Raw genomic sequence first — 22,962 nt, forward strand, 5'->3', positions numbered from 1 at the left:
CCTTATGCAGTGGTCTGTCACCTGCTTTCTGGCAAATATCCGCAAATGTCCTTAGTTTAGGCCTTTGATACCCCTACCAAACACCATCTTGAAACCCCTGCTCAAGAAGCAAAGGCCGTTGTCTGTTTTGGTAAAAGTAAAGCCAGGAAATCAAAACATCAGCTTTTATTGGCATTGAAGACATTGTTACTAGGTTGTAGTTGTCCCCCTTTGTCACTTTTTGTGACCACTTGTCCCAAACCCTGACTAATCTACAAAACATTGCAGAGCTGAGCGTTTCCCTCCACACTTTGAACATTCATGTTTGTACTTACAGGGATTCCTGTCCTCCACCACACACCTGGGTTAGTTCCTAGAACCCTACTCCATGTACCCACCTCCCCAAGAGTGAGCCGTCCCGGAAAAGGCCATTAATGTCCCTTTTAACCACTACCTTATGCAAAGCTCGGGCGGATGAGTCAGATATGTTACATTATGTGTATTTGGAAAGCACATTATCATCCTCTAGGGTATTCTTGTGTGAGTAGGTGTGTGTGCTTATCCCTACCTATGGTAGGTTGATTAATTGAAAAGCCAGCTCTTTAGCTTCTTGCAGAATTCAAGATGAGAGGAGGAGGCTCTGATGTGAAGAAAGAGGTTGTTCCACACTTTAGGAATGATATAAGAGAACGCTCGTCCTCCTGATCTGGCTCTGTATACATGTGAGATGGTTGCAAATAGGAGTCCTGCAGAGCAGAGGTGTCTGGATAGTTGGTGGAAGGAGATGTGACTGTTCAGGTAGGTGAAGCCTGAGTTGTGAAGTGCCTCGAATGTGTGTGTGAGAAATTTGACTTGAGCGTGTTTGTGTATTGGAAGATAGTGTAGTTCCCTCATGTGTAGTGTAATGTAATTTCTATGTGGAAGGTTGAAGATGAGTCTGGCTGCCGAGGTCTGGGTGATCTGTAGTCTTCTAGTGAGTTATTTGGTGATTCCAGCATAGAGGATATTCCTATAGTCCAACCTGCTGGTGACTATGGTGTGACAGTTTTTCTTGTGTTGCTTGGGAAAAATCTGAAGATCTTCCTCAGCATCTACAGGGTGTGGCAGCAAGATGCAGTGGCGGTGTTGATTTGTGCAGTCATGTCTAGTTTGCTGTTGATGATTCCTCCGAGGTTTTTGCCATGGGTTCTGGGTGTGGGTCTGAATTCAGCTGGCCACTAGTTGGAGTCCCATGGTGAGGGATTCTTCCCAAAGATCACTGCTTCTGTCTTGTCCATGTTGCGCTTGAGACAGTTGGCTTTTATCCACTTAGCGACTTCAGTCATGCTGGTGTTGCACTTGTTTCTTGTGTTGGGGGTCTTGTCTGAGATGGAGTGTATGATTTGTGTGTCATCTGCATAGTAGGGGATGTTGATGTTGTATGTGCTGATGACATTGGCCAGAGGGATCATATATTGCTTGAAGAGGATGGGGTTGACTGATGAACCTTAATGGACTTTACACATTAATTTGCTGGCTTCTGAGGACTGAGGCACCAGGCTGACAGCTTGTGTTCTATCCATTAAAAAGGAGCAGATCCAGCGGACAGTGGGTCCTTGGATGCCAATCTCATGCAGGCGCCTGATGAGGAATGCTGCAGAAAGGTCCATGAGAATGAGGGCTGTCGTGTTTCCTCTGTCAAGGATAACACAGATGTTGTCTGTGGCGGCAGTGAGTGCTGTTTCTCTACTATGGTAGGGCCTGAATCCAGACTGCATGGCATCATGAAGCTGGTTGCTGAGGTGCTTGGTCAGGTATTGGTTGATTAGTTTCTCTAAGACCTTTGCTGGTACAGTAGGAGTGAGATGAGTTTGTAGTTGGAAAGTGTGGCTGGGGCAGCAGATGGTTTCTTGAGCAGGGGCATGACAGTGTCATGTTTCCAAGTGTCCTGGAAAGTGGATGAATTGATGGAGGCATTGAGGATGGATATTAGTACTTTACTGATTGGTAGAAGTCCTTTGGTGAAGGTGTAGTGGGGCCCAGGATCACATGAAGCCCCAGACAGGTTGGTCTTTATGGTACCACGATTTCAACATCCATTAAAGGCAAAGCTCATTATCAACCTCACTGTAAGGTTTGTCCTGTTTCACTCCCGATTGGGCTCTAAATTCTTCATCATCACGCAACTGAGCAAACCCACCAGAATCTGTGTGTGTTTTCTGAAAAATGTCCATGTATTCTAACATTGACACAGAACGGTCTAGAAATGTTTCACAATAGACACTGATGTAAATTGAAAATGCTGATGTCCATGTATTAATTGTGGTTGCAACCATAAGCCTCCTCGCAAGCTTTCTGCCTTTTTCTTTTGTTTTGCTTGCACATCACTGTGCAGTAACTTGCAAATGTCTAAAAATGTACCTTTCATATCTTTTATTTTGTGACTGTGGAAAGATGAGCCTCCAGAGGCATGGGCACTCCTATGTAAGGTCATTTCCCCCACCCCCAATTTACCTTTACCCTCTCCCTCTTTCGTTTGGGCCTCATCCCCTTTAGAGCTTTTTGTTTTTGCCAATTTACCTGTGTCTTCCCTTTTCTTACCATTCACCACCTTGCTGTCCCTCACTGAGTTGCCCCTAATTCACCCTTGATAGCAACCTCTTTATCCACCAATGCTGTCCTCACCCCGTTTTCAACTACCACCACATCTTAGCATTTTCCTCAACATCACAACAGTGCCACCATCCTTTCTTACCTGGGTTTAGCCTCTTTTGTCCCGCAGGTCTCAGCCTTTTTCTTCCTAAATCATCTTTAGGCCATCACCACCCTTTCTTCACCTCTGTGTTGTATAGCTCTTGATATTCAACTGTCTTCAATACATCACTAGTGTGGGACACATTAGTCACCCCCCTGTTCCCTGTTTTAAATCCTATTCTCCTACTAAATCCAGTCCCACTGGCCCTGGCAGTCATACCTATCTCACAGCCTGACCTTCTGTAGCTCCTTGCCCTCCTTCCCCTCCAAGTACTCCCATCAGAAACTCATCGCTTCTCCAAGGTATGTATTTAGATGTTTCTATGTCTTCCAACAGTGCTTCATCACTTTTCTGTATCCCTTTCCTTTTATTCTCATAAACATTTATATTTGTTTTGTCGCCCTTATTCCTGCAGTGTGGTGCTGGTGTGAACATTTTTTCTATGGCTGATTTTGGTTTCCAGTAGAGCCTTTGCCTGTGTCTGCCTTTGTATGGGCTGCCTGTCCTTTTCAACATTTCTGACATCTGGTGTGCACCAGATTTTGGGACGCATCACAGGCATATGATAACCATCCTGATGCAAGGAACCACCAGGAACTTCAACCACAAATATGATAGAATTAGTTTGAATACAAGTTTAAAAGATTAGTGAGGCTGGATGTGGAATAACTTAACAGATCATAATTTATGTGGGTAGGTATTTTTGTATGTTTTGAAAAGGATGAAAGAAATTCCAATCTTTCGGGAACAGATGGAAGAGAGAAAGCATCTATGGGTGGGTGGATGGATGGATGGACAAACAAAGGGTTAAAGGACAGATGGGTGAAAGTATGGATGGCTAGAATGCTGATAAGATGAATACATGAAAAAGTGAACGAATTGATGGGTGGGTGAAAAAAATGGGTGTAATTGTTAGTAGATGTATGGAATGGGGGATGGATGAATGGAATAGTGAATTGATCGATGGATGAAAGGAATAAAAATAGAAGAGTGAAAATATGGAAAGTTGAAAATGCAGATGGATGGATAGATGTGTGGGTGTTTGGGTGATGGTTAGATTAAACTTTGGAAGGATGTAAAAGTGAAAGAGTAGATAAACAGAAGCATGGATGGAATGCAGAGAGGATGGCTCCCTAGATGAATAGATTGAAGGGTGAAGAGAACTCAAGGGATGGATTGAGCTCAGTTGCTTCACATGCTTGGTGCCATTACAGCATGCTTCTTCGAGAAGGAGCTTGAAAGATACTGATACCATCTAAGTAGCTGTCCTGTGTGCATCCCAGCCTACTTAAGTAAAAGCTTTTGCTTTGCTCAATTAATCTATGCATACTAAAATTAAAAGTCTGTTTTGGGGACAAAAATGTGAGTATTTTCAGAACTAATTAGCAGATGTTTGGAGAAAAATAGCTGTATTTCCAAAATGTATTTAGAACTAATATTTGAGTAATAAATCATATGGCAATGGGGAGAGTTATTACTAAAATTATAACTTTGATACCCTGGGCATTGCAGCTATGGCTGTTATGTATTGTCCATCTGAAGGGACCCAAAATTGAAAAGGCCTTTTTTTACATAAATGCTGGCAACCCTCATGATGCATTGAAGTGATCACTGCTGGTAATCTTGCATAGGGTGACCAATATGGTAATTGGGAAATTACCATATTCTGCGTGGTGTACCCAAAGATGTTTGTCTTAACTGTTTTTGATATCTATATGTTAGAAATGGGGTCTTTGGTTGACAGTCAGGTTACCCCCTGTTCAAGCAAGGACCCTCACTCTAGTCAGGGTAAAAGAGAATCACCCTCAGCTAACCCCTGCTTACCCCCTTGGTAGCTTGGCAGAGCAGTAGGCTTAACCTCAGAGTGCTAGGTGTAAAGTATTTGTACCAATACACACAGTAACTTAATGAAAACACTACAAAATGACACAACACCGGTTTAGAAAAATGGGAAATATTTATCTAAACAAAACAAGACCAAAACGACAAAAATCCAACATACACAAGTCAAGTTATGAATTTTTAAAGATTAAACTCAAAAATAGCGATTAGAAACAAAAAAATGCTTCAATGAGATGTTAACACGGCGTCGTGACGGAGTCGTTCCCAACAAGCCGACACCAGCGGCGCCGGACACGGAGTCGTGTAGACCCCCAAGTACAGTACCTTTGGTGAAGAGTGAAAACAAGCCGAGGCGCGAAGTCAGGAATCGCGGCGTCTGTGCGAAACGTTGAATCCGTGCACTTCAAGCGGCGTCGGTCACGACGTGGTGCGGCGACTTCCACGGAGTCGCGGACTTCAGCGGGGCTGCTGCGGCGACGGGCCTGCGAAGAGTGTCGCGTTCCAGCGAAGGTCACGGCGTCAGGTGCAGGCGGCGTTACCGGATTCAGCAGCGGCGTCGGTCCGGAGTCGTCCGAAGTCGATTTCCTTGGATTTCCACCAGCTTTCCTTTCAAGGGCCCAGGGACTGGATAGGGCACCACTTGTCAGAGCAGGAGTCTCTCCAGAGACTCCAGGTGCTGGCAGAGAGAAGTCTTTGCTGTCCCTGAGACTTCAAACAGGAGGCAAGCTCTAAATCAAGCCCTTGGAGATTTCTTCACAAGATGGAAGGCACACAAAGTCCAGTCTTTGCCCTCTTACTCTGGCAGAAGCAGCACTGCAGGAAAGCTCCACAAAGCAGTCACAGGCAGGGCAGCACGTCTTCCTCAGCTATCAGCTCTTCTCCAGGCAGAGGTTCCTCTTGGTTCCAGAAATGTTTCTAAAGTCTGTAGATTTGGGTGCCCTTCTTATACCCATTTTAGTCTTTGAAGTCACCTTTCTTCAAAGGGGACTCACACCTACTTGTGAAATCCTGCCTTGCCCAGGCAAGTCATCAGACACACAGCAGGGGGTTGGAGCCGGCATTGTCAGAGGCAGGCACAGTCCTTTCAGATGAGAGTGACCACTCCACCCCTCCCTCCTAGCAGAGATGGCTAATCAGGAAATGCAGGTTACACCCCAGCCCCCTTTGTGTCACTGTCTGGTGTGAGGTGAAAAACAACCCAACTGTCAAACTGACCCAGACAGGGAATCCACAAACACGGCAGAGTCACAGAATGGTTTAAGCAAGAAAATGCTCACTTTCTAAAAGTGGCATTTTCAAACGCACAATCTTAAAATCAACTTTACTAAAAGATGTATTTTTTAATTGTGAGTTCAGGGACCCCAAACTCCACATGTCCATCTACTCTCTAGGGGAATCTACACTTTAATCATATTTAAAGGTAGCCCCCATATTATCCTATGAGAGAGACAGGCCTTGCAACAGTGAAAAACGAAGTTGGCAGTATTTCACTGTCAGGACATATAAATCACATTACTATATGTCCTACCTTATCCATACACTGCACCCTGCCCTTGGGGCTACCTAGGGCCTACCTTAGGGGTGCCTTACATGTAAGAAAAGGGAAGGTTTAGGCCTGGCAAGTGGGTACACTTGCCAAGTCGAATTTACAGTGTAAAAATACACACACAGACACTGCAGTGGCAGGTCTGAGACATGATTACAGAGCTACTTATGTGGGTGGCACAACCAGTGCTGCAGGCCCACTAGTAGCATTTGATTTACAGGCCCTGGGCACCTCTAGTGCACTTTACTAGGGACTTAACAGTAAAACAAATATGCCAATCATGGAGAACCAATTACATACAATTTACACGGAGAGCATATGCACTTTAGCACTGGTTAGCAGTGGTAAAGTGCTCAGAGTTGAAAAGCCAACAGCAACAGGTCAGAAAAAAATAGGAGGCAGGAGGCAAAAAGACTGGGGATGACCCTGCATAAGCAAAAGTCCAACACTATAGAACTCTGTGCAATTTAGCTCTGCTCACTAGTGGTAAAGTACACGTGTTCCTCCTTTCAACACAATTAAATTGGTATATTCCTAATTGGTTTATTTAATTTACCCATAGGTTACTAGTATATGGCACAAAATGATCCCAGGGCCTGTAAAAATAAATGTCACCAGTGAACCGCCGCACCTGTTGCACCATCAACTAATGTCATAGTGTAAAACATGGCTTCAGGCCTACCAATGTAGCCTGACTTTGACAGTTTAAACACAACAATTCAACCTGTCAAAATAAAACAGTATTCCTCCCTATTAAATATTAATAGGTCACCCCTGTGTGGTCCTTGTGGCCCACAAGGCAGAGTGTGTGCTATTTAAAAGTAGCCTATGTAGAAAGTTTATGTTACCATGTTCTTCACAGTGATTAGGACCCAAAAGCCCTTTTTCACTGTGGCAGGCCTGACTGTCCTATATAGAAAACTAGAATGTAGATTAAAAACCTAATACTGTGTCTTGGTAATAGGCCTAGCTAGAAAAAGAGCTAAACAATTAATAGTTATTGAAACTAACTGATGGAGACAGAATTTGTACAAATATTAAGGAAAAGTAACTTTTAGAAAGTTACATTTTTCCAAGCCTGAAGTTCTAGGAGAGTAAATTTGCATTTGCTTTCCCACTTCTTCCAGGCAGTAATTAGCATTTGAATATGAGGGAAAAGGTATGGCGTGCCCCTCTAGGAGCTAACTTTAGACTGACCTGAATAGGCAGAGATGACTTCTCAGAATATGCAGGACAGGGGGCTGTGAGCAGCCTTTTTGGCAATATGGTGTCAAATCCTGCTTGAGTGTCAAACCCTGGTTCACTGGTCTCTGGGTTTTTATCCATAACAATGGGGGCGTACTTGGAAGGAAGGGACATAGGATACCAAAAGAATTCCTAAGTATCTACTGCCTGGTTGCTGGAAACCCCTGTTTTGTTCTACCAGGCATCTGTCTCTGGGTTTATTGTTGGTACCATGTCTGCTTCATAGTGGATTTGGGAGGACAGTAAGATAACACAATACACTGTCAACACACAACAACCCCAGCATAAAGGGCCCAAGTGTAGTTTGGCCAAAGACTTTCGCCATCTCGAAAATGCCCATAATAGTTAGGAATGGCCCTTGGAGCTCTCATGCCATTGGTTACGACTTACCCAATAGTTATTCCCGTGCACTAATTTGTGCCAGACATAAATATGGCACCCCCATGCACCCACTTCAGAACATTCCTGGACCTGAGGAAGATAAGAAGGGGACTGAACCTGCTGTCTGTGACCTGAGAAGAGCCTAGAAGGGCTGGACTTGCTTTCTCTTGTACCCAGTACAAAAATGTGGACTTCAAGAGTCACAAGGCTACGAACCAGCTACAAAAGGCCTTTTCCTGAAACTGCCCATCAGACCAGTGGCCACTGGCTCTGGAGTGGACTCTGTTGTCTGGCCTCTGCCTGACACCATTTGAGTCTATAAATGCCTTGCCGCAGGCCCTGGGGGCTTTAGAAGTGTATTCCTGCAGTGAACTGGGATTTAAAGCACCAAAATTTGAAGGTAAATTTTTTTAGCACAATGAACATGGCCAGTGTGTTTGACCCACATTCCATTGCAAACAGTGTCAAATTGCATCTAGGTCCTGATCTTTTGCAAATATTAACCATCATGTGCACATTGTGCTTCTTTGTGCTATTCCTACTTAAACTTGAAAAAAATCACATTTCCGGTTCCCCTTGTTGGATGTTTTGTTCTTTTGGAATCATTTTGATTATTAAATTTTATTTTACTCTCTTTTTTTTTATTTCAGGTTGGGATTTTTTTTTGTTTTGGATTTCGACTTTATTACTGTTTTGGTACTGCCTATATACTTTACACATTGCCCTAAGTTAAGTGTGTCTGCTCTACCCCATAACTACCATGGACCTGAGCTCATGTTAATTTAGTGATTTTGAGAGCTTAACCTGGCAAAGGTTGTGATTATACCGAGGGGTTGGGGGCAGAGGGTAGTCACCAGGTCAGAGAATAATACAGCTTCTTACATAGTCATGTCTGATGTGGCCACGCTGCAACACTAGTAGCTCTTTTATTACAGAAAAGGTTGAATACTCCAGGATTAAAATGTGAACTGATAAGCTGAAAAAATACTGCCTTTAGGGGATGTTTCTAGTTTCTGTACTGTCAGGGACATTAAAATACCAGTCATGCCAGCGGAAAACAGGTCATGTGGCAGCCCTATTGCCACATGCTGTTGACAAACCTGCCACCTTATTTGTGCCCACTGTGATCCTGTATCAGAAACCTCGGAAACCAGGGGGTGAGATGCAGGGTGTTATAGTGAAGCTCCACTCAGACATGTCCTACCAGCAAGAATCTGACCGCCAAAAATGTTACTGGTTGCCCATTACAGAATACCACACCTCCATGCATCATCAATACTTGCATATGAAAGCACCATATTCACAACAAAGGTCCTCGCTTGGCAGTGAGTCTAAGAATGATGTTTGCTTTGGCGTAGTTACAACTAAAGATCATGACAGAAAGCATGGGTTAGATGCAAGAAGTGGTTTTGGCCCTGTTGGCACTTACATTCAGACTTAGAAGAAATGTTAGTAAAAATTGTCTGTGAAGATAAAGTTTACTTTTGAGGCAAAAAAATCTTCTAAGTGCCAAGTTTTAGATTTCGGCTATCTGGGTACCTTTAGCACCACTTTCAGGGTTCCAGGTCTGGAGTGGCACCACTTTGAGGGTTGTGACTCACCCAGGCTGCGTCCGGGTGCAGATTAAAGATGGCCTGAGCTTTTTCTGTACCTGTGGCCCTGATCAGGAGGCTAGCCCTTGGAGTCACTCTGATAGTTCTGGGTTTAAGAGGTTGAACAGGAATCCGGCAGCAGGGCAGCCCAAAGAGGGTTCAAGGCAGCAGAGCAGTCCTTCCAGGTGCACTGATGCAGTCGTCTGAAGTACACAGCAGATCACAGCAGCAGGCAGTCTCTGAGAATCCTTCTGCAGGTCCAGAAAATGAACTGGGGAGTGGGTCCGAGGGTCCTATTTTTATACCTGGTGCCTTCTTTGAAGTAGGAGAAGTTTCTAGAAAATTCCCGATGAATTGTTTGGGGTTTCCTGTCTTCCCTGCCCTGACTCTAACTTGACTGCATGAACAATGAGGTAGTATGAAGTCCTTTGTGTGAAGGCAGGGCACAGCCTATTGATTTGCAAGTGGGACTGTTTCTAGCTCCTGTGAGAAATGTCAACTGCTAAATGCATCCAGTCATAACCTAGTAGCAGGCTGCAGGCACAAAACAGCTAGTGGAGGAAAATGCCAACTTTCTAAAAGTGGCATTATTAAAATTCTGACCTAATATCCGCCTTTACCATAAAAGAAGATTTTAAATTACATTATTTCTTAGACACCAAACATGAAGTCATACCTGCTCCCAATCAAAAGTTGGCACTTATTAATTATAATATGGCAACCCAATGTTATCCTATGGCAGAGATAGGCCTCACAGCTTTTCACCATCAGGACATGTAAAACATAAAAGCACATGCCCAACTTTTAATTAAATGCACTCTGTACTATGGGCTATCTAGGGACTACTTTAGGGGTGATATATGCATTGAAAGTGGAAACTAAGCCTTGACAAGGGTGTTGTGTTGCCAAGTCGAATTGCTAGTTAAAAACTGTATTCAGGCTGCAATGGCAGACCTGGGACATGTTTTAAGGGGCTGCTTAAGCGAGTGGCACAATATGAGTTGCAGGCACATGAGTAGCATTTAAATTACAGGCCCCCAATATATTGTATATCACTTTAATAGAGATTTAAAAGTAAATTAACTACGCCAGTCTGGTGTATGACCATTTTAACATGTTTTAGTGAGTGAGCACAAACACCTTAGCACTGGTTAGCAGTGGTAAAGTACACAGAGTTCTAAAGCGAGCAACAACTAATTCAGAAAAATAGGATGAAAGACAGAATGTTTGGAGGAAGACTTCTCCAAGGCTGACAGGTCCAAAAAAGGCTATACTGCTCTTCCACCTGCGAAGTAGTAGAAGTAGGCTTGTGGTTAGACTTGATAGGACTAGTATCTGTAAGGAAATATAAACCTATTAAATAGGACAAACCTGTTCACAACCAGTATGGCGTGGTAGCCCGGAGTCACAGCTACAGGACCCACTTGGGAGAGACACTTATCAATGGGCATTAGATTCACTGCCTGGGCACATTTGATGAGCTTGTAGGAAAAGCCTGATAAAGCCCATCCTGGATGAAAAGCGTTGGCTAGGCTGAGTTATTTTGTATGAAGATTTCAAATAAAGGAATTTGACATTACACTATGGCTCCCGTAATGGTTCTTGAAAGGAATACCAAATTAATCATAATTTACAGATACATGAATAATTAATTTTGGAGCTACCGTGTGCATTTCCTCCATGTGGGAATATTTATTTGGAAAAGGTTGATTTTGTGAGCAGTTGAATCAAGGGGAGTTGTGTGCACTTCAGCTACTTGGGTTACTACACACCAGTGCGGCTATCTAGAGCCTAAACTGCTTAGCTCTGTGGATTTTGACTATTAATAAAGCAATCATAAAAATAATAGTGACAATCAGTACTATTGCCACAATTACACTATGTTGATTCTTTGAAAGGATCACCATTGTTTCTCTTCAGTCAGACTCAAGAACAAGAACAGCTGGAAGAAAAGCTGGTTGTTTCTACTTCTGCAACGTTACAAAACTGAGTCTTTCAGATGACTTATTCTTATGTACAATTGTCTGCATGAGTTATGTCTAATCCTACTTTATCTTCCTCTAAGGTGTTAATCCTACTCTTCCTCAGGAGCCTTGAACGTAGGAAACCTACAGAATTCAATAAAGTTCAGTTCATGGATACAATTCACATGTAGGGTCAGAAATCAGAAATAAAAAATCAAGCAATCTTCAATGGAGTAGTTTTATTTAGGGTGGTTCTGCATGCACCATCCAATAATCACCAGGTTCATAAAAGCCTGGATCAAGTTCCCTTTCAAAAAAGTACGTCCACTCAGGAGCTGAGTATGTTCGACCAGACACTCTTGTCCTTTTCATTGTCCTGTCTACTGGATGTTCATCTTAACTGTCACTCTGTTCACTTAGCTTATTCTCCTTAGTAACAGTCTATGGGATACATTCCACAGATGCACTTGGTCTCAGTCTCTCACAACTCCTTGGCCACCCTTCTCTTCTGCGGTGACCACTGGTCACATTACTTGGCCCTTCTCCTGGATCCAAACTATCACACACTGAATCACTGGGTGAGTTCACCTTGGTTACTCATTCTCATTCACCACAGGCTCAACACATACCTCATATTGACTCTTAAATACTTCTTGGGCTGGAGGCATTTCTTGACTTTGAGACACCTAAGTGTACTCTTCTGCCCTCTCTGCTCCTTTAAGGGGATCAGAAGTTCAGCTCTTCAAATCAGTGGCTGATGTCATCACTTCTTCACCATTGTGTTATACTCACTGAGTTGGGATGTTTGCAACCAGTTAGGAAGTCCATCACATTTTACGGCTATGTTGATGAACAAGATAACCTGGCAGGGGCCAAGCCTATGGGGTCGAGGCATGACTTTCTGATGAACGTCTTCACCAAAACCCAGTATCCAGGGCTGGATCAGAAGGTCAGTTGCTGCATCAACCTGGTGAGATACAGAATGGACCACTTCAGCAATCCTTTGCAGTAGTCGAGAATCATCTGAAATATTCACAAGCGTATAAGTAGGCATGGCAGGCAGCTTCATGGCTCTTCCCATGAGGATCTCACAATCCTACCCTCTGATCGGGGGTACATCAGAGTTTCATCAACAAAAGAGGCAAAGCGTCCAGCCACTTAAAAGTTGTAGACACACCCACTTTGGCAAGGTGAGATCTCAGTGTGCCATTAATCTACTCTGCACTTTCGGATGCTTCAGGGCAGTAATTATAATGCAGTCTTCTCCACTTGGAAGGCTGCACACAGCATTCACAGGACCTCAATACTGAAGTTTATTCAACAGTCTGACTCAAGAGGATCTGGGAATTTGAACCTGGGGATCAGGTCACATAGCAATAACTTGACTACAATAAGACTAATTTTTCCTCGTCTGTATGCTCCCACCCAAAGGGAGAAGATACACACCACAACTAAAACATATTGCAGCCCACTGCACACACACATGTCAATGAAATCTAGCTGCATGTGATTGAAGGGACCTCCTGATCTCCCTACATTACTCAGTGTTACGGGTGTTCTTCTTCCTACATTCAGTTGTTGGCATGCCACACACCAGTGGCAAAGATTCTCAGCCATCAACATACAGCATGGGTTAAACCAGTTCTGTCTGAACAACCTCACCAGTGCCTCCTTTCCTACGTGTGTGGTACCATGAAACTGTCTGACCATAGGTGACACTAGAAAAATAGGCCTTCCATCCACCGAAACCCAAATCTCATCCTCATTCTTCAAGCAACCTGCTCTGACCCATCCCGCTTGCTCCCTCTCTGGTGCTTCCTCCAGCAACCATAACCTCTTGACCTTCTCCCACATATCAGCAAGGGTTAAAAAAAAATTCATGATAGTCTCACTTACAGATTCAATACAATATTCTCTGTTGAAGGCACAGGACCTATGAGTGCAGTATCGGGTCACCTCATCAGCACACCAGTTTCCGGAAGTGAAGTAATCACTTCCACTACTGTGTCCTGTTGATTTTACAACTGCTATCTCGAGAGGCATCTGCAAGGCATCTAGCAGTCTCTTCGCACATTTCCCATTCTAACTGGAGACCCAGGCAATGTCATAAACCCGCTTTGTGACCACAACTACCCGAAATCATGAACAAAACCAAAGCCATACTGACTATCAGTGTAAATGGTACCTTTCAGTTTGCTTGGAAAACAGCAAGATTTAACAGGAGAGACCAATTCAGCCACTTGGGTAAAGGTTACACAAAACAGGAAGGAGGCTTCTATGTCCACTCTAAGGTGCAAACATCATAAACAACTTTCCCCCATCATCTCTTCAACGGGAGCAGTCCATGTTACTGCAGTCTGGCATTTCTAGAGCTAGGGTGCGAAAAAGAGTTTCTCTCAGCTCAAGGAAGGCATTAATGCTTTTGTTGTCCCAAGTTAGCATATCAGACACATCTTTGTGTGTAAACCTCTGTAGAGGCTTTGCAACGAAGTAAAAATTGGGTATCCACTGGCAACAGTAGTCCACCATTACCAGAAACATTCTGATTCTCTCTGCATAGTTTGAAAGTTAGTTTTCAGAATAGCAGATACTCTTTCCTGTGAGATCTCCCATGCTCCTTTCTCAATATAATGTCCCAGACACAGGACTTCCTTCTAACAATATTGCAACTTGTTCAAGGACACTTTATGTCCGTTCTCGGCTAAATAATTCTGTAAGGCAGAAGTATCCTGCTTACATGCTTCTTGTGAAATCTATGAAACTAACAGGACATCAATATAGTGGACAAGAACTGAATTGTACTGTAACTTCAGGGTCATTAAGTTCTTTTTCAAGATTTGGTTGCAGATCTAGGAGCTCTCTGTATACCATTGTGGGGCTTGCCACAATGCTACAATTATTTTTTAGAACCAGAATGAGAAGAGAAACTGTCTCACTTTGTGTAGCGGTATAGAAATGAATACCTGACCCAAATCGACACTGTGGACCACTCAGCCTCATAGAGTATCTGGAACGTATTTCATCAAGAGTTGATACTACGGGACAACATGGGACAACTATATAAGTAATTTTCATAAAACATGGACTATCCAGTATTTTCCATTATGTTTTTGCAAGCCCATGATGGGGAATTTATATGGACTTTCTTTCAGGGTTTCTTGTTGTATTATGGACTCAATCATTAGGGCTATTCCAGCCATTGTCTCTGGTGAGAGATTGTACTGGGGCATTTGGGGATACTCTACATTCGGTTTGACACTCATGTTCCCTGGCTCTACGCCTTTTATAAAACCTCTATATTTGCCTGAGAAGTCCAGATTTCAGGTTCAATAGAATCTTTCTGATCAAGGAGCAAATTCTCTGCAGTCATCATGGGAAGCACCCAATGGCCCTCCCTTATTTGATCAATTGAAAATCTAGCTTCTTATTATGAGTCTGAAACTCAACACCCTCCGATGTACAATAATTTGTCCAGTTTAACTCAGAGAGGAAGTCCCTGCCCAATAGATTGACTGCATTTGAATCACACACTACAAACTGATGGTCCTCTCAAAAAAACTATCTCTATTGGAACCTTAGCTGACACAGGGTTTACAATAGGCTTATTGGCAACACCTACAACTTGAACCTGTGTTTCAAGGAAGGGGTAGGTTTGGGCATTTCACTGTCCTAACAGTGGAACGGTTAGCTCTGGTGTCAGTTAAAAATGACACCTGTTGGCCATTGGCCTCTCCCTTCACAAATAAACCACTCTGATCTATTTCCAAGAGTACAAGGCAATCTTTCGCCCCTCCCAGGCACCGTCATTGTGATTGGTCAGACAGATAATCTCCTGAAACATCGAAGATTGGGAACTGTTGGAAACTTTCATGATTCTCAAAGGGGTTCAGGTTAGCTTGTTTTGCTTGGTTCACCCGAAGCCTTGGGTTTCATGGAGTTTGTGGCACCATCGGGGCTTGTTGTATCTGCAGTATTTGGACTTGGGACACCTGTGTAATTCGGGCTTGAGACATATTAGGGTCCTGTGGTTGCTTCATCTGCAAGGACACCTGTATAATTGGGGCTTAGGACAAATAAGGGTTCTGTGGTTGCTGCATCTGCACAGTTTGTACCTCCATCAAATTTACATTTTGCATTTGACCATCACCTGACATTCTGCTTGAGTTGAGCCAGGACTCTCTTTTCTATTGTCCCAGTTTATTACAATAATGACATAGATTAGACCTTTTAAGGGACACTACTTCTAATCGAGTATTCAAATCAATCTGAACACCACAACCTCTATTTTATAGGCCGCCATTCCCAGTAAGCATCACCTGTCCTCTGCCTTGAAATCAGACTCCCTGCATTCCACCACCAACACCATTAGTGCAGCCTGTAGTTATCATGTATATATGATTCTGAAATCCTTTCTGAGGTAACTTTGTCTGGGTCAACATGAAATTTTCCTTAATCTTTTTCTGTTTCATTACCAATTCATCACTGCAATACTTCATAAAATGAAGTATTTCATCCAGCGGTTTAACCTGCGAACAAATAACATTATGCTGAATGTGGGAACTGATTTTTGGATGCAATCTCCAAACAAACCGAGGCACAAAATTGCTCTGATTTCTTTTTACAAAGCCTGTGCACATATCCCCCTCTGTACACCTCCTGTAGGCAAAATTAGCCAACTTCAGAGTCACTCTGAATATCCCCTTTCGGTGTCAAGCTTGAATCCTCATTGTCTTTCCCTCTGAATCTACTTATCTTTGATTTTCTCCAGATCACTCCATTTCTGTATATTGACTACTACTTCTCTCAGATGTGCCTTACACCCAGGGGTCCTCATGTTATTCAAAGTACTTTCTTTTACATGTAGCTTGAAATTCTTTTGAAGAGTCTGACTCTTAGATAAATCAACATCAAATTCAGTAGCAATCCTAACTAGCAGTCCATAAGCTACAATAGCATGTCAGGTAACTTCTTTAGACAGGAACACAATTTCCTCTTCCTGGAGTCCTTATCCATCTACACACCCCACATTCACATTTCCCTTGATAAACGCATCCAGTTCTACATTTAGCCTAACAACATCTATGTGTCTTGGGGCTGCATGCTCCATAGGTCTATTCTCAAGCTCCTCAGAGGGATCACTTCTGGATAATATCCCACCTATATTGGGTCTGTCTCTCATTTCTACAAATCCAATAATGCCATGGGTAGCAGGCACTGAGGCCACTACATGTAGATCAGATGCTTTAGCAACTCCCTCTTTACTTGGAACCCATACTACTATTTGGGAGCTTGGGATTGTAGAGACAGCAGTGATAACAGTAACTCCTGCTACTGTGACTGGGGCTATTGTAACCAGAGCTGTCACCACTCGGGCTGTCTCAACTGGGGCTGTCACATCTGGGGTTTTTATAACCAGGGCTGTAACAACTGGGGTTGTCCTGATTGGGGCTGTTGCAACTGGGCCTGTAGGAGTTACTCCCCCTTTTTGGACATGAACCAGGTTAGTAGTTGCAGTTGCATTACTGCCATCATCTTGTGGATTCCCGGCAACGGGTGGGACTATATTGTTTGGAGGTGGTCAGAAAGTCAGTAAATAGCTATAGATGGTTGCTTTGAACTGTGCATGTATTTCCCTCTTTTTGTGCTTTCCTCTTCTTCATTTATATGCTAATAAAGGGTACAACCTAACTCCCTCAATCATATCTCTCCTCCATACCTGTTGTTAGGATACTTGTTCGGCACCCGACTTGGCATCCATCCAACTACAAGCTGTTCTTTGAGCTTGGATCTGGTACTTCTCTTTATCCTTTGCATGTGCAGCACACTCCTGTGCATTTAATACCTCATACTGCATTGGTTTAGGTGGGAGCTTCATGTCATACAATAGTCGCCTAAAATGTTTAATTTTTAAACTTAAAGGTATCATATAGGGAGAATTGCCAGGACTCTTCTTTCCTTGCGATCCTATTCTATTGTTTAAGCCAAATGCATGTGTGAAGCCTTACCTTGATCACCATGTAATGACCAGGTGTACCTTCTGGAAGAGCCTCCTCGCTCTCAAGGAAAGGTACTTGTATTTCACCTTCAAATAAATCTCTTAGTGTCCTAAAACATTTATTTTTTATTACAAGTTTGGCGTCCCAAAATCAATGAACTAGTTTAAAACAAGCAGGAGTTATCAGCAAAGCACAATATAATTCACAGTAATGTTAGTGTCCAACCCCAGGGGAAGCACACGCTATACTGACCTTTCATAAAGCAATACCTAAAGATGTGATGAACTAATACCAGGATGTTAGACTATGACAAGTCTGATAACAACTTCAACTTCTTAGCAGAAAGCGAATATGTATTTATATGATCAAGCTACATACATAAAGAAGTTAATTAATTCTTCTGACCAGCATCACAGCTTTCTCTAACTCAGAGAGGACACCCCACCACGAGACACACAGCATCAGCACAAACCATGTATGGCTTGACAGCACACAATTAGTAATGCATAGCCCTGCTTATAGTCACTCCTAGGATGCCACAACTGCTTTCAGAGCTGCCAGAACACCGCCAATACTTTGAAATGGACCATGAACTTCAGGGACATGGGCTGGGTTTGGACAAGTTCAAGTCTTTTTTAGAGTGTTTCTAGCTCCCTATAAGTCAGTGGCAAACCATTCTCGTCACTACCAGGTGATCCAGTGCACCTTTCTAGTGACGTAGGCTCTGGTGTAGTCATCAAATAAGTGGTGCCACTGGTCATATGGTCCTTTGGATATCGACTGAAAGTGTATTGTGGGAGCTAACATCAGCCCAACAAGTCAAATGACAGTGAAACATGATTGGCTCCACAAGAAAGACAGAGAGGATAGTTTCCAAACCATGAAGTTACAAGCTTTAGTAATTCAGTAAAACAGTTTATAAGATTAGCATACATATCAAAACAATTGTTCATTCAGAGATTATATATTATGTAGTATTCAGCAATGCAAATCATTACAAGATACAAAATGAAGGAATGCGGAAGTATTGGTTCCATTAAGGAACCTCCCTAGCTAACTAAAGAATCAAAATAATCAGGGGAAATTTCAAGACGAAGGTGTTGGTCTTAAATGAATCAACTTAAGGTTCAAGTGAAATAGGCAGAGGCATTCTAAAGACAAGCTCAAGAGCCTACAATGGGGAAACCAGCAGAGTTATGGAAAAGACTTCCCTCAGTGAAGTCAGGTTAGGATCTCCTAAACCATTCCAAGACACACAATTAAAATACATTGCATTCCCTCCATAACATCCTCCCACCAACTTCCCAACGATGGGACCAATTTGGTTGCACTACATTTTGAGAGCAAGTAAACTCTCTCGTTCTCAATATCGAACAAAGCCACACAGAGCTGCGTGGCACTGAAGATATTAACAGCCCACTCGTCTGGTACAGGTGGATCTTTCTCCTCCCCAAGCGTGGTGTGAATCACAAGTTCTTAATTAACTTCTCTAAGCTAACATTTTCTAAAGCAAAACTAATGACCTACTCTTCTAACTACCATAGATTATCAGGCACCTGCAACAAGAAGAAGAGTGTAAAAGCACATTGAAATCAACATTAGATTTTCACTAGAAAAACTTTGGGCAACTGAGGCCTACTTGCAGTTAGGCCCATGTTACAAATATATTCTGATTAATGTGAATATACCACAAAGTAATGATTTTACCAATGGTGGCTTCTTTATATTTCTCCACTACCACATACTAACACACAGGTAACATTTTTTAGCACACAGAATAACCTATGATTAGTAGTGATTATAGAGCACTAACATTCCCTACTCCAATCGTTTCAAATACTTGTGCTATAAATATACATAGGGGAACATACTCACTGAAGTCCTGCATCCATGTTGGGTGGTGGAAGAAAAATTGGTAATGCAGCTGGGATAGTGGGAATTCTGTGTTATCAGACAGCAGCTTAGGTCGAGGCATTTCACATGGTACCTGGCACTCGCCCTCAAGCCAATCACAATCTTGGAAGATTCTCGTAAACCACAAGCTAATTGCAAGCTCACTGCGCATTCTTACCTGAAGTGAAACCTGGACCCATGACTGTAAGACAATCCCTTCACTAGTACTAGGTAGATCACCTGATGTGACATTCATCCTCAAACAATTCACTACTAAGGAACAGTTTCCCACCTAAACCAGAAGACGAACACAAGCAACTAACATATTCCTTACCTCAAAACAATTAAAAGAAAGGAATGTTTTCCATGTTTTCCTGTCTAAACCAGAAGCCTTAACTGCTGCTGGAAGGCTGATGTTTTGTAAAATTGGCCTGCAGAGCCAGATGAGACAGGACTTATGACCTGTTTCTCATACTCTCATCACTCAAAAGAAAGGAACCTTAGTGTGCCTAAACTGGAAGTCACAAGCAAGGGACGTTAAACCCCTCATGACAAGATATCCAACCTTATCACTGCAGTTTCAAGCAACCGTGCGGCAACATCTTCTTTGACAAGTTCAATCTCCCAGCTGATCAGTCTATCAAGACCATAAGAATACTTTCTTCAACCTTTTGACCACTGCTGACATTGCTAAAAGCATTACGAAAAGATAAACATGTCATATATTTTTATTTGTAGAGTTCTCCACCCAGAATGCAGAGTTTCCACACTCATACTCTTACAATTAAAAGGCAATGTTGTGAATGCCAAACAAACGTAAACTTACCCAAAAGTGTAAGTTTAACTTTGTGAATCAGGCCCAATATATGCATTATGAAATCTCAACAAAGGCGATGATCCATTCCATTTTCTCATGTAGCTTTAGAATCCAAAATGTTAAACAAAAAAGTAAATGTTATATATTTCTTCAAGGTTTACACTCACAGTAGTTTGAACTATTTGCGTTTGTTCCTACAATACTACTTAAATCCCAAGAATACTTCATTGTATTCAACTTTGATTTCCAACCACACCTTCAAGAGGTAAACAAACAGTTACCAAGGTTTTCACAAGGGTTTCAAAACAAGTTTCCGGTGCAGTAGTAGTCCATTTACTTTCAAAGTGTTTAATGGGATATGTAGCCTAAAAAGAATTTACAACAAATAGAAGGACAAATAAATTTAAAAGTAGATGCCATAACTGTAGTCAGCTTACAACCAAGAACAAAACAGTAAGTTCTTCTCAATCCATTTTTACACAGAAAATCCACCTCCACAAAGTAACCACTCTGAAGAGGAATGCCCACAAGACATACACGTGCAGGTAGCTGACCCCACTGCTAGTAGGAGCCAGGCTAGTCCAACACATACTGCAAATATAAGATCTGTAGTTATGCAGCATGTAGAGACAGTTGAAGAATGTAGTGAGAACATCACACCAAGAACTGCACAGGGACCTGGATTGAGGCAACGCAAAGTGTTGTGAAGATATTGATTTAGGATTCTCCATCCTCAATACACTCAGCCACAGTTCACTATTTCAAAAGTCATGAGTACTGCAAACCGACAAGTCTTTGCAGCTTTAGAATCCTCTATGCTGAAGGTTTAGCGCTGGCAACAGAAGTAACCCTAGATGAAAACATAACAACTGGGTTTGAAAGTGTCACAAGTACCCTAGCTGCAATCAGATGGCAACAGACGACAATTTCTCCAATCTCACAGATGCCACAAAGTCCTTCTGTCAGGAACTGCACCATGAAAGCATCCAGAAAGGGCGCAAAGAGCACCATACATCATCCCACATTGACGAGCTAACTTGTGGTTTCAATCGAATGGCACAAGCCGCAATCATCTTATCTCAGTGCATTGTTAGTTTTCAGATTGAAATGGGGCACTATAGTGCAAATGTGGTAATTGGCTCAATCCAGGTGACAAATGCAAAGGAGAAACACAGATTGAAGTGGAAACAAATGAGCACCATTCAAGTGTCAGCAGTATCTCCGCTACAGACAATAAAAATCTGCGGCAAAGCAGGAGTCACAGTGGTGCTGCTCAAATTGTTGGAACTAAACCATTGGCTCACAACAAACGCAAGCCTTAAAAAGGGGGAAGTGTTACATCCCAAAATAACATTTCACTTTCATATTGTTTTGCTTTTTCAAAAAATAGTTTGGAAAGAGAAGCATCGTTTCAGATATACAATTTAAAAGATATTCTTAACTGAAAATAAAGATATATTTAGTTGTACAATCTACACTAGCTGTTTCTCATATTTATGTAAGATTAAATGCATGTACTTACCGTGCAAAATAATGACTGGTTATATTGGCATGTCTTAAACTCCCTTTCGCAGCACATGTTTCTTTATATGGGGGAACTGGATCTGCTTTCTCATCTGAGGCAGATTCTGACACAGTTAAAGTTAGTCCCTTATGTGTAACAATATTGTGCAGAGTTGCATATGTTGTTACAATCTTACAATTGATCTCTGGAGAGCATTGCAGGACACTTCTACTCTTGTGCAGACATCTAAAACAATGTTTTAATAGTCTAAGTCAGTGGTTCCCAACCTGTGGTCCGGGGACACCTGGGGGTCCACAAAGCCTCCTCAGGGGGTCTGCAACTGCTTAGAAAATTTGATAATCTTAACAGATTAGTCCTCATCTTTGAGTAATGACTCAGTAGGGGGTCCCCACAATTCAATAATGATTCATTGGGGGTCCCTGGGTTTCAGTATTGATAAAGTGGGGGTCCCCAAAAGTCAAAAGGTTGGGAACCACTGGTCAAAGGGGCCTATTTACAACGCCCCTGTGGCACACTAACACTGCTGGAGCATCACTTATGTGACGCTCTGGCATCGCAGTGTGCCAGCACATATTTACAAGGCCACCTAAAGTCAGCTTGCATGACTTTTCATAGCCTTGTAAATATGTCCCCCTGTCACGCATAACTATGTGAAAGGGGTGTTTGATGGGTGTTGCATGTGGGTGTTCCCAAGCAACACCCATGAAATCTGACTTATTCCCAGATTTACAAGGCTGGGAATGCGTCAGATTACTACGCCACCCCAGGGGTGGCATAAAAGTAGCACAACAGGGAGAAATAACTTTATTTGTCCTCGTTTTTTGCTCTTTCTATGCGTGCTGCATTCTGCATTGGTTCCAGAGCCATCTCCGCGGTTGGGTATAGTAGTGTGCGCATGGCATATAGGATACTGATATTGATATATATTATATATTGATATTGATTGTATTTTGATCATATCAATGGGTTTGAATTATGAAATTTAAGAGACATTTTACTAATATGTCAAATTCACTGAAAACACCAAAGGGTAAAGGGATGTTATAGTTAGGTTTACGTTTTACCCACAAAGTATCATAGACATTCAGCAGTTATAGTTACTTATGTTGAGAAACAATAACTTATGACTGCTAAATTTTGATGGTTTGTGTGGGTAAAACATGAATCTAACTATTATGTCCATGTAAAAAAGTTTTTCGAGAATTTCTATGTTTTTTCACGTAAAGAAGTATATAATTACTGTACCTTAATACAACCACTGCTGCTCACAGCCTTTTGCCATCTGTTGCTGGAGTTGGTCACATGGCCTGGACTGCAGCCAGGCCCTACAAACCCCCCATGCACCCAACCCCACATGACATAGGTGTGGTGTGGGTGAGGATTTGTTTGTTCCATTGGGCTTCGGATCCGCTGATCCATTGCGGTTTTACACTGGGGGTTGCAATGTG

Source organism: Pleurodeles waltl, chromosome 1_2 (assembly GCF_031143425.1).
Source record: "Pleurodeles waltl isolate 20211129_DDA chromosome 1_2, aPleWal1.hap1.20221129, whole genome shotgun sequence".
NCBI classification, from domain to species: Eukaryota; Metazoa; Chordata; class Amphibia; order Caudata; family Salamandridae; genus Pleurodeles; species Pleurodeles waltl.